At 38.8% G+C, this 15,118-nt stretch overlaps 1 non-coding gene across 1 annotated transcript; it reads left to right on the top strand.

Annotated features, from left to right (window-relative positions):
• Positions 1-2,571: 2,571 nt before the first annotated feature.
• Positions 2,572-2,690, top strand: LOC121829922 (5S ribosomal RNA). Its single transcript, XR_006072971.1, has one exon. It is a non-coding gene; the product is annotated as a 5S ribosomal RNA (ribosomal RNA).
• The last annotated feature ends 12,428 nt before the right edge of the window (positions 2,691-15,118 follow it).

Genomic DNA, 15,118 nt, shown 5'->3' on the forward strand with positions numbered 1-15,118 from the left:
TGGTGATGGCTGGCAGTGTCTCTCTACCTCAGCCTTCCACTTCCCAGAATTCTCTTCTCTGCTTGTCCCGCCTATACTTCCTGCCTGGCCACTGGCCAATCAGCATTTTATTTATACAGTGATATTCACAGCACACATCTGTGGGCATCTTCCCCTTCACCTCAATGCATGGCCCCCTAGGATATTCAAAGCCTTGGGTGGATTCCCAGTATGGTCTCAGACCTACTTTATCCCCTAGAACATGCTGCCATGACACCTTTCCTTAGGGCTTTCTACGGAGTTCCACCAACACATCAGCACTGAGGAAGAACACTTTCCTTATCCAGTGGGTGTTGCAGAGACCCTCTGCTACATTCTTTCAATCAAGGTCTGAATTTCAATCCATGGTGGTGATGGTGTTGTTGTTGTTGTTGTTGGCAGCAGTGGTGGTGGTGGTGGTGATGGTGGTGGAGGTGGTGGTGGTGGTGGCAAGTCTTAGATAGATTGGTTTCCTTTTACATTCTCTCACATACACTTGAAAACATGGCCATATTTTCTATTTACTGTATTCTTTAGTATTCTACTTCTCAGTAGCTAAGTTCTTTAGTACTCTAGTCTTCTACGATTCCTAATGACATTATATTAAGTTTTCCCTTGTGAAATACATGTGGTCTCCATTTCCTGATTGGACCTTGACGAACACAAAGAATATTAAGAATAGTTTCTTGATATTTTGTCTGAGCAAATCAGTAAAATGTAGTGCCAATTTCTGCAATGAGCAAGGCCAGAGGAAGGGGGAAATCAAGTTTTCTACTCTGGCTACTAGACTGAAACTTGCTATGATTATAAATGATGGTTTCAAGTTGGCTGTTCTGTGTGGCTAGAATTCAGAATAGAGGACAAGGCAAGAACTATAACTTGGAGAAATCAGTATGTGGTTAACATTTATAGCCATGAGTTGTGCGATGTCTCTTCTGGAAATCACTGAGAACTAAGCCCCGTGTCACTCTAAACTTTAAAGACAGGGTAGAAATTGAAATTAAATACCTCAGGTAGAAGGAGAAAAAAGGACTTAAGAACAAGAGCTTCTAAGAACTAAAGGAAGTAGTTGAGTCAAAGAGACCATTCATTTTACCATTGCTTTATTTGAAGATGAAGACTCCTAGTTAACTACCAAATTAGTAAACTGATGTCATCAAAAACATTGACAAATCCTATCATGGAGTAGGGTGTCCAAACAACTGTGGGACTGGACTAAAGAACTGATGGGTGGTGAGGAGCTGGACACAGGAGGCACATAGCATTTTTGAAACTTTTGTTACACAATGCTTATGGAGGAAGCAAAGCAGTGAGCCAACCCTAAAGCGTAGGGAGTAGCTGCATGCCACGAATTACCCCAGCATCTTTTATATGCATGTTGAAATTCAAAAATGCGGGGTGGTGGTGGTAAAATACTGCTCCAGGAAACTGAGAAGATGCACCAGGAATGATAAAAAACAATGGAGCTGCTACTATAACATTCGTAATTGTGTGGTTTCATATTTTAAAGCATTTTTACTTTAAAAGAATGATCTACATTGATCTTTTGGAGCTGTGTCTTACATTTAAGAATACAAAAAGATTATATTCCTTAAAAGACTCATAGTAGAGCGATCCAACTGCATCACACACCATAGCTGTTTGATGATTTTCATTTAACTTAATTAATCTGAAACAAATGTGTGAGAGCTGCATTTCCAGCTTTCTTTCTCCTTGCCAAGCTGGAAGTTATTCAGGCCAGGCCCTTCTGTGACCCCACCCACAGCACAGTTCACATCAAGCACATTTTCACCCTGTCAGGCCTTTTAAAGAACATTCAAACATTGCATGCCAGCTGGAACAAGCCACGCTTTGACAGGTATCATATTTTTAATCTTTTAATATTGACAAGAGGCAGGCTTTATTTTTAAAAATGAAATACATCGCAAGTCGATTATTCCAAAACAGTTCAGCATATGCTCTATTTTTTAATGTTTACAATGATATTCAATCTCAAATACCATTGGCAGGTTTTCTGAAGCAATATGACAGCTGGGATAATGTTGCCAACAGCAACAGCAGACACAGGCTCTTTTTATCTCCACTGAATCCTAAGATTGGGTAAAGGGTATCAGGCCAAAGACTTCTTTTCTAACTGACTGACTGATGTTGTCAACACATTATCTGTCTGTGGTTCTTTCCACAACCACCATCTCACAGGTCATGTAAATATAATCTCATAATTATTATTTATTATATTTCTACAATGCTGTGATAGAAATACAGTGGATTATACAAACATATTATACAAAATGACATTCAATGTATTTCACCTTAAGAAAGAGTCACTTCATGGTTATTCTATTTCTCGGTTTCCTCAATAGATAAATGAAACTCTCACTATGGACAAGCACCTCTCATCTGCAGATCCATATGCTACTTAGAAGTTCATTGTCATTGGGTAGGGGAGGTGTGTATACAAGGACCAAACAGCTTCCCAACCCCAGAGTCATTCTACATGCACAGAGCTGTCCACTGAACACAACACTATTAATAACCTTAAACAAGAGGCCTATCTACGGCCATACCACCCTGAACGCACCCGATCTCGTCTGATCTCGGAAGCTAAGCAGGATCGGGCCTGGTTAGTACTTGGATGGGAGACCGCCTGGGAATACCAGGTGCTGTAGGCTTAAAAAAAACAAACAAACAAAAAACAAACAAACAAACAAACAAAACAAGAGGCCACAGGCCTGGAAGACTTTTCTACAGTCCTGGCTGCTGACACCGATGATTGTCAGTTCAGCTTCCTGCCTTGATAAGAATTTGCTAAGAAGCCATGGCGAAGCATGCCAATGGGGACAGAAAGCAGTTGGTATTGAATCATGGGAACTACTCGAATGGTAAAGGAAAGCACTGTGAAAAGAGTTCTCTGTGACAGAGGGAAATAGTGGACAAGATCGGTTAGTTTTGAACTACTCATAAAATTCCAAATAAGTGTGTCTTGTAGAATAGGAGGTTAAAGTCAAAATTATGTCAGTAGTTTATGATAAAATTTGAGATGGTGAGAGAGGGCAATGCTATGAAACTAAACATTTAATAAAAATTGCTGAAAGCTAAGATTTGGAGATGGTTCCAAAATGGAGGGGGAAGATAATTCAGAAGATGTATCTGACTCTTTTCTCAATCTTACTGATATAGACAAGGAAACATCAGCATGGTTAGGAGTGGGAGGGTGCAGAAGACAAGCATGAAAGGAGGAACACTAAGGATGTGGCCGTCCTGCTGCAGGAGTTGAGAAAGAACAGCCCCCAGAGTTGATGCTTAGTGTGCCGGACTGTAAAGAAATGTGGGTTTGTTAGCACTTTGCCTCCTGCAAAGATGGCTGCCGAGGAAGTAGAGTTGGCCTTATGCCGGAGAAGACCCTGGTGTTGAAGAAGCAATGTTTCTGAGGTGATTTCTGCCGAGGTCGAGAGAAAAGTGTCCCAAAAAATATCTTCATTGGCACATGAACATACACAACAATTTACCTGTTTGCAGAGCTTTTAACTATATTTTTCATCAAAATCTGACAGGCATTCATTTCCCCACCTTCCACTCCAACCCTTCATTTTCTGGCCCATACACTATGAAAGAACATAGTTAATTCTTTTGTAATTATTTTTCTTTTACTGATGAATGTTTCACTTTCATGGTTTTAATGGTATTTTTTTTTCTGTCTTTAAAATTTAAAACATGTTCAGATGTAAGATTGCCACTGTTCCACAGCTACTGGTCCACAGTTCCTGAGTTCCCACTGGTTTGGGTTGCCACTGTTTACTTGCCTTATGCTCAAAGAACCCTTGGTAGAAAGATTGTAGACTTTGGACAGATGTACTCTGGATATTCCTTTGTCGTGTCTATGCTCTAACTGTCTCCATGTGCTCAGTTCTTGCATGTGAAAGTTCCTGTTATGTATATCAAAATTCCTAATTATTAACAATTAATCCTGAAAACCATATAACTTCTAATTGACTTGCACCTGTTTTCAGTGGAAGGTCCATTGCCAAGAAGAATGCTCTTTGTGATTTTGGGAAAGAGATGGACATGTCAGGGGATATGGTAGACAATCAGATTGTCATGAAACATGTGTTTTATGTACAGAACTGGACATCATTCAAGGATTTCTGTACTTTCCTGGACTTGAGACCCTGTAGGCCTGCAAAAGATGGCACTTCTAGGAGGCAGGTGTAGACTTTGGTGTTTATTTTTGACATTTGAAACAATGTTCTCCTCAGAATAAAAGAGACGATCTTGACTCCTCTAGAATTTAAGCAACTCTTTTCTTCATCCAGGGATGAGATTATTCTTCTCTAAAATGACTGGTCAAATGGGTAATGGTCACATCTTTGTACCAATACCATGCCTTCTATAAAAGCTATGGTTCAGATTAAAAGAGAGGAAGAGCTAGTGAGGGAAAGAAGGAAGGAAGGAGGGAGGGAGGGAGGGAGGGAGGGAGGGAGGGAGTGGCTTTCTCTCTAATTCAGTGACCCTTTTTCAAGAAAATTAAGTAAAGAACAACTGTTGACTAGGATGCCAGAAGCAATCTATGTCTACCTGCATCTCAACCACTGTCTTATCTTTGGGTCTAGAATCTATTGGACATTGGTACTAGGCCAATCTGACAGTGATGATAGAGAAATGCCTTTTACTTAACAACAAAGGAAACACAAACATGTCCTTGTCAGTTTCCTAAAAATCACATTTAACGGACAGAAGAAAGGATCAAGGATTTTATCAACTCAGGAGATTATTCCGAAGACATCAGCATATTTTTCCATGATCCTAATGTTCACACAGACAGAACCACCTTTACAACTGATCCTGTGCATCATAGATCACATGGATCTTAGAGAACCACCTTGCTTTGTATCACAATATTAAATAACACTTTCCCATTCTCAAATGGAGTTTGAAGATAATGAATTTCATAACTTTCCTGTACTATATATAATAAATATAAGAAAAACTACATTTTTAGTTGTGTACTAACAAGAGAGACAAAATGAGGCAATATGATATTGACATCTCTATATTATTCCCACCTTAATACAACTGCTAAAATTATCATTTATGGCAATATTGTGTTGTATTTTAACATCATAAATGGTCTTGCTTGTTAATCATGTGACTTTTTAAAAAATAATAAACAACTCCTAGTAAGGTTCTGAGGTAACCAGAATAAAATCTTTCCTTGATGTCCGTGATAATTGTGTTTTCAAAAAAAAATGGGTCAAAATATTATATGCTATGAAAACTGAATAAAACCCATTGGCTCCAATAATTACTCATCTATATTCCACTTCCTACATGTCTGGGAGGTTATTCAAATACACAGCAAGACAATATGACTATTTTTAATGCAAGGCCAAATGTCTAGTTCCTGAACTCATCACCAGATCCTACTAGTATTTCTTATAATGGTGACATCCAAAGTGGCCTTTGAGACTAATGTCAGTTCCTATTTGCTTGTAGCATCTATTTTTATACCAACTAAATCAAAAGACTAGGCAACTTGAAAACTTTTCATTTGTTCTGTGAAACCTGATCAATAAGGTATTATAAATTACAGAATGCTGCATTTCTATATTCTAGATAACACTTCTATATATAGACCCATAGAAATATATGGGCCACTTATTATAATATTGAGAAATGCATAACTGCTTTGCATCAGTATATCTAAAGTCTGGAAGATATAATCCAGTCTATAAAAGTATGATGCAGAGTCTACACTTATGGTAGCCATAAGAAGAAAGCCCTCCTGAAACTTTCTCAAGTAAAGCTTATTTTAAATATTTCATCTATCTTTATTTTCCTATACTTAGTGGGTATACTTATATTTTGTGGGTGTTACAAGTTTTCTTAAAATGTTTTGTGAATCTTAGCAATGGTCATACAAACTTTATGAGTCAAAGTGAGGAAAAAATTTAGAAAATAAATGGGAACAGAAAACAAGTAGTAAAGGAAAGAAATGTTGTTGTTGTTTTCTAAAAAAAAGAGATGGGAATGCAGAGCTGAAATTTTAAAGAGGAAAAGTTAGAAAGAGTCAAATTTGCAGTGTGTTGCTACATGTTTTTCTCCAGGATTAGTTCCTATGCCTTGGTAATTCCACTGAAACTGGAGACTCACAGGGGAACTTGGGATCCTTGGAACAGCAGCAACTAACAAAAGCCTTTCAGATGTAAGGAGGTCCCTTCCAGGAAGAAGAGCCCTGGTGACTCACCTGTCCTTCTATTCACAGGACTAATGACTTCAGGTTGTCTGGAGGCTTAAATATGGATATGGCTCAGTTCCCTGAAAACTGTCAAGATCATGAAACTGAGGGAGACAGGATAAGAGGAAACGGCAAAAAGAAAACAAAGCCAATTAAGTACAAACCATAAACCCGTATGTGAACTCAATCAAGAATTCTTGAAATAAAAGTTTAATGCAGTTTAACATGCCATGTGTCACAAGTTATGAACCAAATTGCAAAATGTTACTAAGAATTTGGCAAAGATATCCATATGGTTTAATATTTTAAAGGATGGAATGGTATTACCTTCCAGCATATTTATTCATTCATTTTCAAAAATTTTCTAAGACTCTCTTAATGCAACCTAATCTCATGTATTTTAAATTAAGGACTATCCCATATTTTCCCCAGAAGTTCTTTTTGCTCAAAAATACAGGTTTTGTTTTAAAAACATATGATTTTTAAGAATGGAGTACAACTTAAAGACTACAGTATAACTTCTTATCTTCAAATGTGTAAAATGCATTAACTGTGGACCAAGACATAAAAATTCTTTCAAAAACAGGAAAGGAAAAAAGGTTAATTATCCTGTATTGCCATTCATTTCACTGTGAGCAGGACACTGTCCAGGAGTGTTCTATAAGTTAGGCTTTCACCATTACTTCGGCATCTTAATAAGGTTACAAAGAATTTTCAGAGAGTGTGATTGATGAGAGTTCATTACTCATGTCCTTAAACACAACCTTCAGAAGGGCAAGGCTAGAAAGCTTGTTAAAGCCGAAGTCCCGGTGCTCCCTCCAAAGCTAGGATGATACAGAAAAATTTCTTACTCCTCCACTTGCCTGGCTGTTTTGCCCGGCTGCTTATGTTGGTTGTGCCAATTTGTCTGGTACAACAAGTGGACTTGATCTCTTTGGAGCTGTTTGATAACCAGGATTAGCCTTTAGAAGGAGAAGTGGACTGAAAATAACTCTTCACCTAACTGCAGACCAAAACCTGGCAGGGAAAACCATGTCTCAACCCCAGGAAGTCACCATACCCTGATAGAATTTCAGCATCCAGCACACCCGTCTTTTCCAGATGGGGCAAGCAACCACTATGTTCGAAAATAATGCATTTGCAATTCCACGTAGGTTCACCACAATTCGTCTTTGCATGGACATCTTTTACAGGGAGCACTTGGACACTTTTTAGTCCTTTTCTTTGTCTGGGCCAAGGCAAGGTTTTGATCAAGCAATGCAAAGCCATTCTTTCCTCCCTTGCTTATTCTCATTCCCAACAGGAAGAAATGGATGCTGTAGTAGTCTTGGCTAATAGCATAAAAGGCAATTCCATAGGTCAATAATCTTTTGCTTAACCCAATGGCTTCCTCCAAGGACAAAGAGCAGCAAATCATAGCAGCTGATGGCTGTTGTGCTTAAGAAGATTTCATTGTAAAATGCAACTTTACAGTTCTTGGAGTGTGTCACTACGTACAAGTAATAAATCCTGAAGAACTGGTAGGGAAGAAAACAAATAAGGATTATGCCTATAAAGAACAGATTTTTCAGCTGAGCCCAGAACTCCTGGTGGGATAGTAAGGAGTGGCGGAGCTTCCTAGCCATGGACAATGTGATGAAGACTTGGAAACCCAAGAGAATCATTGCAATGGTTATGACAATAATGACTATCATATAGTTGACAACTTGTACATAATCACGGGCAAGTTCTTTATGGAATCTAAAGCAGTGTTGGTCATTGTATTCTTCATTATTTCCATACTGAGAAACCACCAGGGGCACCACAATGACTATCACCAAAAGCCACATAGCAGTACTGGCAGCAACTGCATGCAGTTTTCTATAGAATTCTACTTTGTCTCTGCGCTTGAAGAAGATGAGGTACCTGATGACCAGTATCACCACATAGAAGAGGAAGGTGAGGTACATGTGTATATGCAGCATGGCACTCACAAATTTGCAGAAGGGTAATCCAAATGTCCAAGTCCCCTTGATGAGGTATGCCAAGCGGAAAGGCACAGTCAGCAGGAATAACCCATGGACCACCACCAGGTTAATGACTGCCATGGTGGTCACTGAACGTGAGTTCATTTTCACCAGTAAGAACAGGATGGAGATGAGCCCTGTCAGCCCTCCAATGAGCACTATGAAGTAAAGTGAGGTTAAATGGTGCTCCAGTATAGGATCACAAGAGGAATTCTTAGAGGTATTCATTTTGTCCATTCTTCAAACATTGCCTGCAAAAGAAAAAAAAACCAATGTATCTGGTCAAAATTCCAGACCTTTATTCACAACTCCTCCAGGACACTGAGAAGGTGGCTCTGTAGTTTATCTGTCTTAATAGCATTACACTTTATACGCTTTAAGAATGAAGATAATACTGTCTGCATAGTTGTAGTCTCTACACCTAAAACTCCAAGCCATTTCATTAGTCTGTTTGAAAATTATTATAACACAATACCACAGACTGAGTTTAGAAAAGAGCTTCATTTTGGCACACAGTTCTGACAGCTCAAGGTTAGGGGACCACATTTGATGATGTCCTTCTTTCTGGCAGAGTTGTAAGGAGGTAACAGAACCCAGGGACTGTGAATGTGTCTTTTCTAATCTCTCTCCCTCTTGTCACAAAGTCATCAGGATTTAGTCATGAGGATTCTACCCCCAGAGACACAATTGGAATGCTGAGTGGCTAGTGAAGCAATGCGAAATATTTTTAGCATGGTTCCATTTCTCTAAGTCCTTCCAAGTAATCAGTAAATGACCCAAGGATATTCATACTTAACTCTTTGAGAATGCATTCTGACTTGGACAGTTGCATAATAATGATGACATCTAAGGTATTTGTTTACTGACATTAGGAAAACTAGAACTGAGCAGGAACAGTAATGAAATCATTCACTGGGAACCTGACATTTATAACACATTTGCAATTATTCTTAATGCTTTTTTGAACACCTCTTCAAAGAATGTATTCTTATCCAAATTATAAACCAATTATTAAACTAGATGATATACACAATGTTGATGAATCTCAAAAGCTTTGTATAAATCATGTACATTCTCAGTAAGGTTACAGTGCTTCTAAAGGTACAGGAAAAGGTTAATGAAGTATAAAAAATATTATTCTATGTATCAAGATATGTGTACAGTGAGTAACCAGACACACAGATAAACTAAATTTTCAGAGGAACAGGTAAGAAAATTAGAAAAATAAAAAACCTCTAAAAATAATAATTTATAAAGAGCTGAGAAACCATAGCAATACAAGATGCCATAAAAGCTGTGCATTGTATGATTTCTTTTTCTCAAAAATTCAAAACTAATGTGAGAGAAAATCGATATATGTAGCTTCTTATAAGGGAAGAGGTGGGCTTTAAAGAGGTATGTAGAATGCTAGGGTGATGGATGAATCACTGAACTATACACCGCAAATGACGAATGCTTGTGTATTTCCTTCACCCCCATTAAAACATAATGACATTCTAACCCACAGAGACCCTCTGTTTTTGTGAGCACAGAAAATACCTTCAGAGAGCTGTGGCCCACTTAACCATATTTCCCCGGAAGCTCTGAAAAGTTTACTGTTATATTATGTAATCTCAGGACTTGCCTTCACTTTTTCTCTGTAAAAGGGTGGTTCTACAGAGTAGAAATGATTTTGTTTTCATCTGAGTCAAGCGTAGACGCACCGCCAACACTTCTGTTCACCATTTCCTTCTGCTATTAGCCTACTAAGACTGGTCCTGAAAGAAAAGAGTCAAGTCAATGGTGTGTCACGTGAATCAATCTCTTTACACACTTCCATGATCTCTGCCTTTCAAATGTCAGAAGCATGTGTTAAACAATCCCTGTGTGCCAGGACTACATTACAATGAGTTATTTACTCTCACAGGAGGCTCACAGCTGCATAATATGTTGTTACATGGAATTTAAGGTGATAAAACAGCCTTTAGGCCCTCTCTGTCTCTCCATAAGCAGGAGGGGAGGGCATAAACCAAGAGCCTATAGAGTGCTTTACTCTGGACACAATCACTCTTTCTTGCTCCCTTCACTGTGATAGCCATTCTGAAGCTGTAGTTCCTGGATGTGACTGCTGCTGGAGGCAAGAGTTGGCCAATGATGACTATCGGTGTGCAGAAGCATTAGTTCATCTGGTAACATGGCAGTGGCATACTCATGCCATTAAAGGCAAGATCAGCACCCTTGGAAGAATGGATCCAAGATACAAAAATATTGAATCTCATGATCATGTTGACGCTTGAATAGGAGAGGTGATTTCCAGAGGTTTAAAGAAAAATAGTACTGTCAAATGTTTCAATTTCAGCAAACAAAGTCACCTAAGAAGGGACTGTAAACAGGGTGTTTCTAGAAATAATGTTTTTTCAAGGAATAATCCCAACAGAATGTCCCTCCCTTCTGGATTATGCAGAAGGTGTGGTAAAGGCAGACATTAGACTAATGAATGTAGATCAACAAGGATTAGACAAGGTAATCCCTAGCCTTTGCTGTCAGGAAATGCCCTGAGGTGCCTCTTGCAGGCCCCCACATCAAATTTCATTCAGTCTTTTCCTGTAAACATGGAGGAAACTCCTCCTTCCCAGAGCAATTAAAAAAACCTAATGCCTATTGTGAAAACTCTGCTCTGGATGATAGAACAGCTATACAAGAGAGAACAAAAAATTTGGGAGAAACCGTAAATAAAAACTGATAAAGATTGGATTTGGAAACTCCCCAAAGTTAGAGCTGGGGAAGAGTTTTGTTTTTGTCTTTTAGGAGAATGAAGGCATCTAGCTAAGCAATCTGAAGAATCCTAGACAAATGAGACATCTGAAGAAAAAGGACAAATCATCCAGAAAAAAAATGTCCCATGAAAAAGATTTTCTGCAGTGAACCATGACCATGCTTAACAACAACTTTGAAGTCTCCAAAAAGATGATGGGCCCCCACAACAATGATTCCATTAGGACAATGATAACACCACTAAGCTGACAAACGCCAAAAAGATCGGCTTTGGACTGCAAACTTCTCAGGACAATATTGAGATGGCTAGCTGAGATGATACAGCCTCACAGACTACTCCAGTCACAACGTGACCATAATCCTAAATTTTCTTTGTGTCCGCATCAGACTACCAGTGCCTCCAATCAGCAGGAAGTAGTGTAGAACACTTTGCCTACATTCCCAAAAAATGGATTATGGATGTTTGTCTTTGTTTAGTGGTTGGTTAAAAATTGTTATTGGTCATAGTCAATCTCTTTCTAAAAGAAGAAAGGAGGATATGATATAAAAATGTATTATATAGAAATGATAGGATTGAAAGGTAGGTTATTAAATCTACTCTGAAAAGATAAAAAGAGGATATAGATATAAAACAAAAGGGTAGATTATTAAATCTACTCTTAGAGAAAAGGGATATAGAAATAATAGGATAAAAGGATAGATTATTGAATCTACTCAGAAAAGAAAAAAGGAAAATATGGATATGATAAGAGAAAAAGGTAGATTATTGAATCTACTTTTAAAAAGCAACTACTTCAACTGCTGACAGTGTGCTATCCAAATGGGACAAGCAGGGCACAAAATAAAGGATGGCCGAACTTTGCCAAGACAAAGTAGGGCAGCCCTTCAGAAAATCCTGCTTCACAGATAAGTCTGTCAGATATGCTAGGCCTGTAGGCCAAAGATGGATGCCCCAGTGTTACAGAGGAAACCTTGGGTGACTGTCCAGAAAGCCAGTTACTTTCTGGACAGTTACTGCTTCTCACATTTTTGGAAGTCACTTGTTTGTACTTCCTGTTTACTCAGTAAATATTGTTTCCTTCTCAGGTCTCTGAGGGAGTTGAAGACTAGATAGTTATAGTTTTCCTTGTTAACAAATTCAGAAAAGAAACTTGCTAAAGAGGTGTAAAGTATACAAGTTTAAAAGACATTAAATATAAGTTTTGGTTGGTAATACAAGTTAGGATAGAAAGTGAATTAGTTACACTTTTGACTCACCAAAATAGGATAAATAATGTAGTATTTTCTCTGAATTTGTCAAATGTTTATGGACTGGGCATTGTTAATGTAATTCTTGACTGTATGTATTATACATACTTATTATACTTATTGCATATAGTTTTTCTTATATTAGTTATAACCTTCTTTTATTATTTTAGAAAAAAAAGGAAATTTCGTGATATATTGTGTACCCTAATAAAATTTGCCTGAAGATCAGAGGACAGAACAAGCCACTAGATTAAACATAGATACTAGGCAGTGGTGGCACACACCTTTAATCTCAATACTTGGGAGTCACACGCTTTTAATCCCAGTATTTGAGAAGCACACATGCCATTAATCCCAGCCCTAGGAAGGAAGTGATGGCTGGGCGGAGAAAGGCATATGAGGTATGAGAGGCAGGAACTAGAGCTTTTGGGCTGAAGCTCTTATAGCTAGAGGACTTTCAGCTAGAGAGCTTTTTCAGCTGAGGACTCAGAGGCTTTCAAACAGAGAATTTGTGGAGTTGGTGAGGTGAGACATAGCTGTGGCTTGTTCCTTTGTCTCTTTGTCTCTCAACATTTACCCCAATATCTGGTTCCAGGTTTTTTTATTAAAAGACCATTTAGCAGTTTGTGCAACAGAAAAGCCATATGGAAACCTACTACTGGAGAAGCTTATCAATATATATTTACATATGAAAAAATTTTAAATGAGTCACCATACAATGGGGGAGACAATTACTCCAATTAGACATTTTATACCACCAAATAAAACTTCCGGTGACAGGAATAGATTATATCTTGTTGAGTTATTGGTCAAAAGGATCCCATAGACTCACCCACTTCCAAACATCACAGGACTATTGATTACTCTCCACAACCTGATGGTAAGACCCTATTGCTGAAGACACACTTACTTATGTCATTGAATAGAGAAAAATCAAACTGGTTCCCAACTAAACGATTCACCCCCACTGACTATTGTTCACAGTGCTAGAAGGTACTTGGCACACACTGAAGGAGAAAAGTAATCATTAGCATTGTCCAGCTTCAAAGCTTGTGAGCTGCAGCATTAACCTACCTGCAAAGATCTACTAGTGCAATAGTGTCAGAAAAGTTATGGGAGTAACCAGCCACTTTTTAAAATGGGATTCAGGACCCACTTCATGATAGGGAACCCACAATGGGCACTGCTAGTGTCCAAAAACCTGAGACTAGATAGGTCATGGGCCCTAAGGGAAAACCTGCTACTGTTATTCTGTTGAGGGAACATAGCAATAAAATGATTTCTAATGGCATATTGCTATACCCATAGATCAGTGTGTATCACTCAACTCTTATCATAGAAATGACTTCTTGCAGTAGATAGTAATTAACACAGAGACCCACAACTGCCAAATGTGCAGAGAGTAAGAGACTTTGGAACACTCAGTCCTAAATGGGATGTCTTCATCAAATCCCTTCCCTCAAGGGTCAGGGATCTATGAAGAAGAGGAGGCAGAAAGACTATAAGAGCCATAGGTGGTGGATGATGCCAAGGGAACAGAACTTTCCAGACATAGCAGGGCCGGTACATACGTGAACTTACAGAGATAGTGATAGCACGCATAAGATCTGCACAAATTCAAACACCACCAAAATCCCAGCACAGAGAAGGGAAAATGTGCACAAAGTCCCACCCCTAACCAAGAAGCTATTTGTCATTGAAACCTGCTGGAAGGGGGGAAATCAGTTTTCTCCAGGGGAGTGACACTTAGTATAACAACCACACTCCAGGGTAGGAAAGATGCTCAAGAGTAGTTGACCAGCACAAAATGGACTCCATGTTTTTTGTATGTGTTTGTTTTGTTTTGTTTGGGTAGTTTTTACCATTTTAGTGTTCTTGTTTGTTTTGATTTGGATTGCTTTAAAGAGAGAGAGTGAGAAATAAAATAAAGTTATGTAGATAAGGAGGTAAAAGAATTTAAGGAGTGAAGAGAACATGATGAAAATATATTATATGGACACAGAGGTAGACAGGCCCGGCGGCGGAGACAAGCAGATGCAGGTAGGCCTGCGGTGGCGGTCCGCAGAGGTAGATGGGCCCAGTGGACGGGACAGGCAGCGGCGGCCAACAGGGACACTCCGTCTGAGGACAACCCACGGCCCAGCTGCTGATCCTGTGAAACCCAACAACTTGGAGGTGTTGGGGAGACTACCCCACTCAGCTGAAACCCATCTGGGAGAGGATTCAGATGCCTACAGTTTGAAGTCTGAAGAAACAAGATCAGCTGAGGAGTTGACAAATGAACAAAACGTGACCTGGGAACACAGAAGACGCTACCCAGCCACCAAACCAGATCACCAGAATCATAAGTATATGCTTGACCGACTGAAATCATCTGCCCCTGAAGAAATAGCCCAATAGCACCAATTTAACCAAGAACCCCTACTAAACCAAGACTAAAAATTAAAACAAGAGAGGTACTCTCAGACACAGACACCACCTGCACCACACAGAGGAAGAGATGAGTAGATGCCAGTGCAAAAATACAGGCAACAACATAAAGACCTATATGGCAACATCAGAACCTAGTGATTCTATACCTACAAGACCTGAACATACCAAGACAGAAGAAACAGAAGAAATCAACCCTAAAAATGACTTTAAGAAGATGATAGAGGCCCTTAAAGAAGAAATAAAACATTCCCTCAAAGAGGAAATAAAAACTTTCCTTAAAGAGGAAATGAAAAACTCCATTAAAGAGGAAATAAAAAACTCCCTTAAAGAAATGGAAGAAAAAACGAACAAAAAATGGGAAGAAATCAAATCAAGCCAAGAAAAAGCAATTAAACAGATGAAAGAAACATTCCAAGATCTGAAA

Source organism: Peromyscus maniculatus, chromosome 5 (genome assembly GCF_049852395.1).
Source record: "Peromyscus maniculatus bairdii isolate BWxNUB_F1_BW_parent chromosome 5, HU_Pman_BW_mat_3.1, whole genome shotgun sequence".
Classification (NCBI taxonomy): Eukaryota; Metazoa; Chordata; class Mammalia; order Rodentia; family Cricetidae; genus Peromyscus; species Peromyscus maniculatus.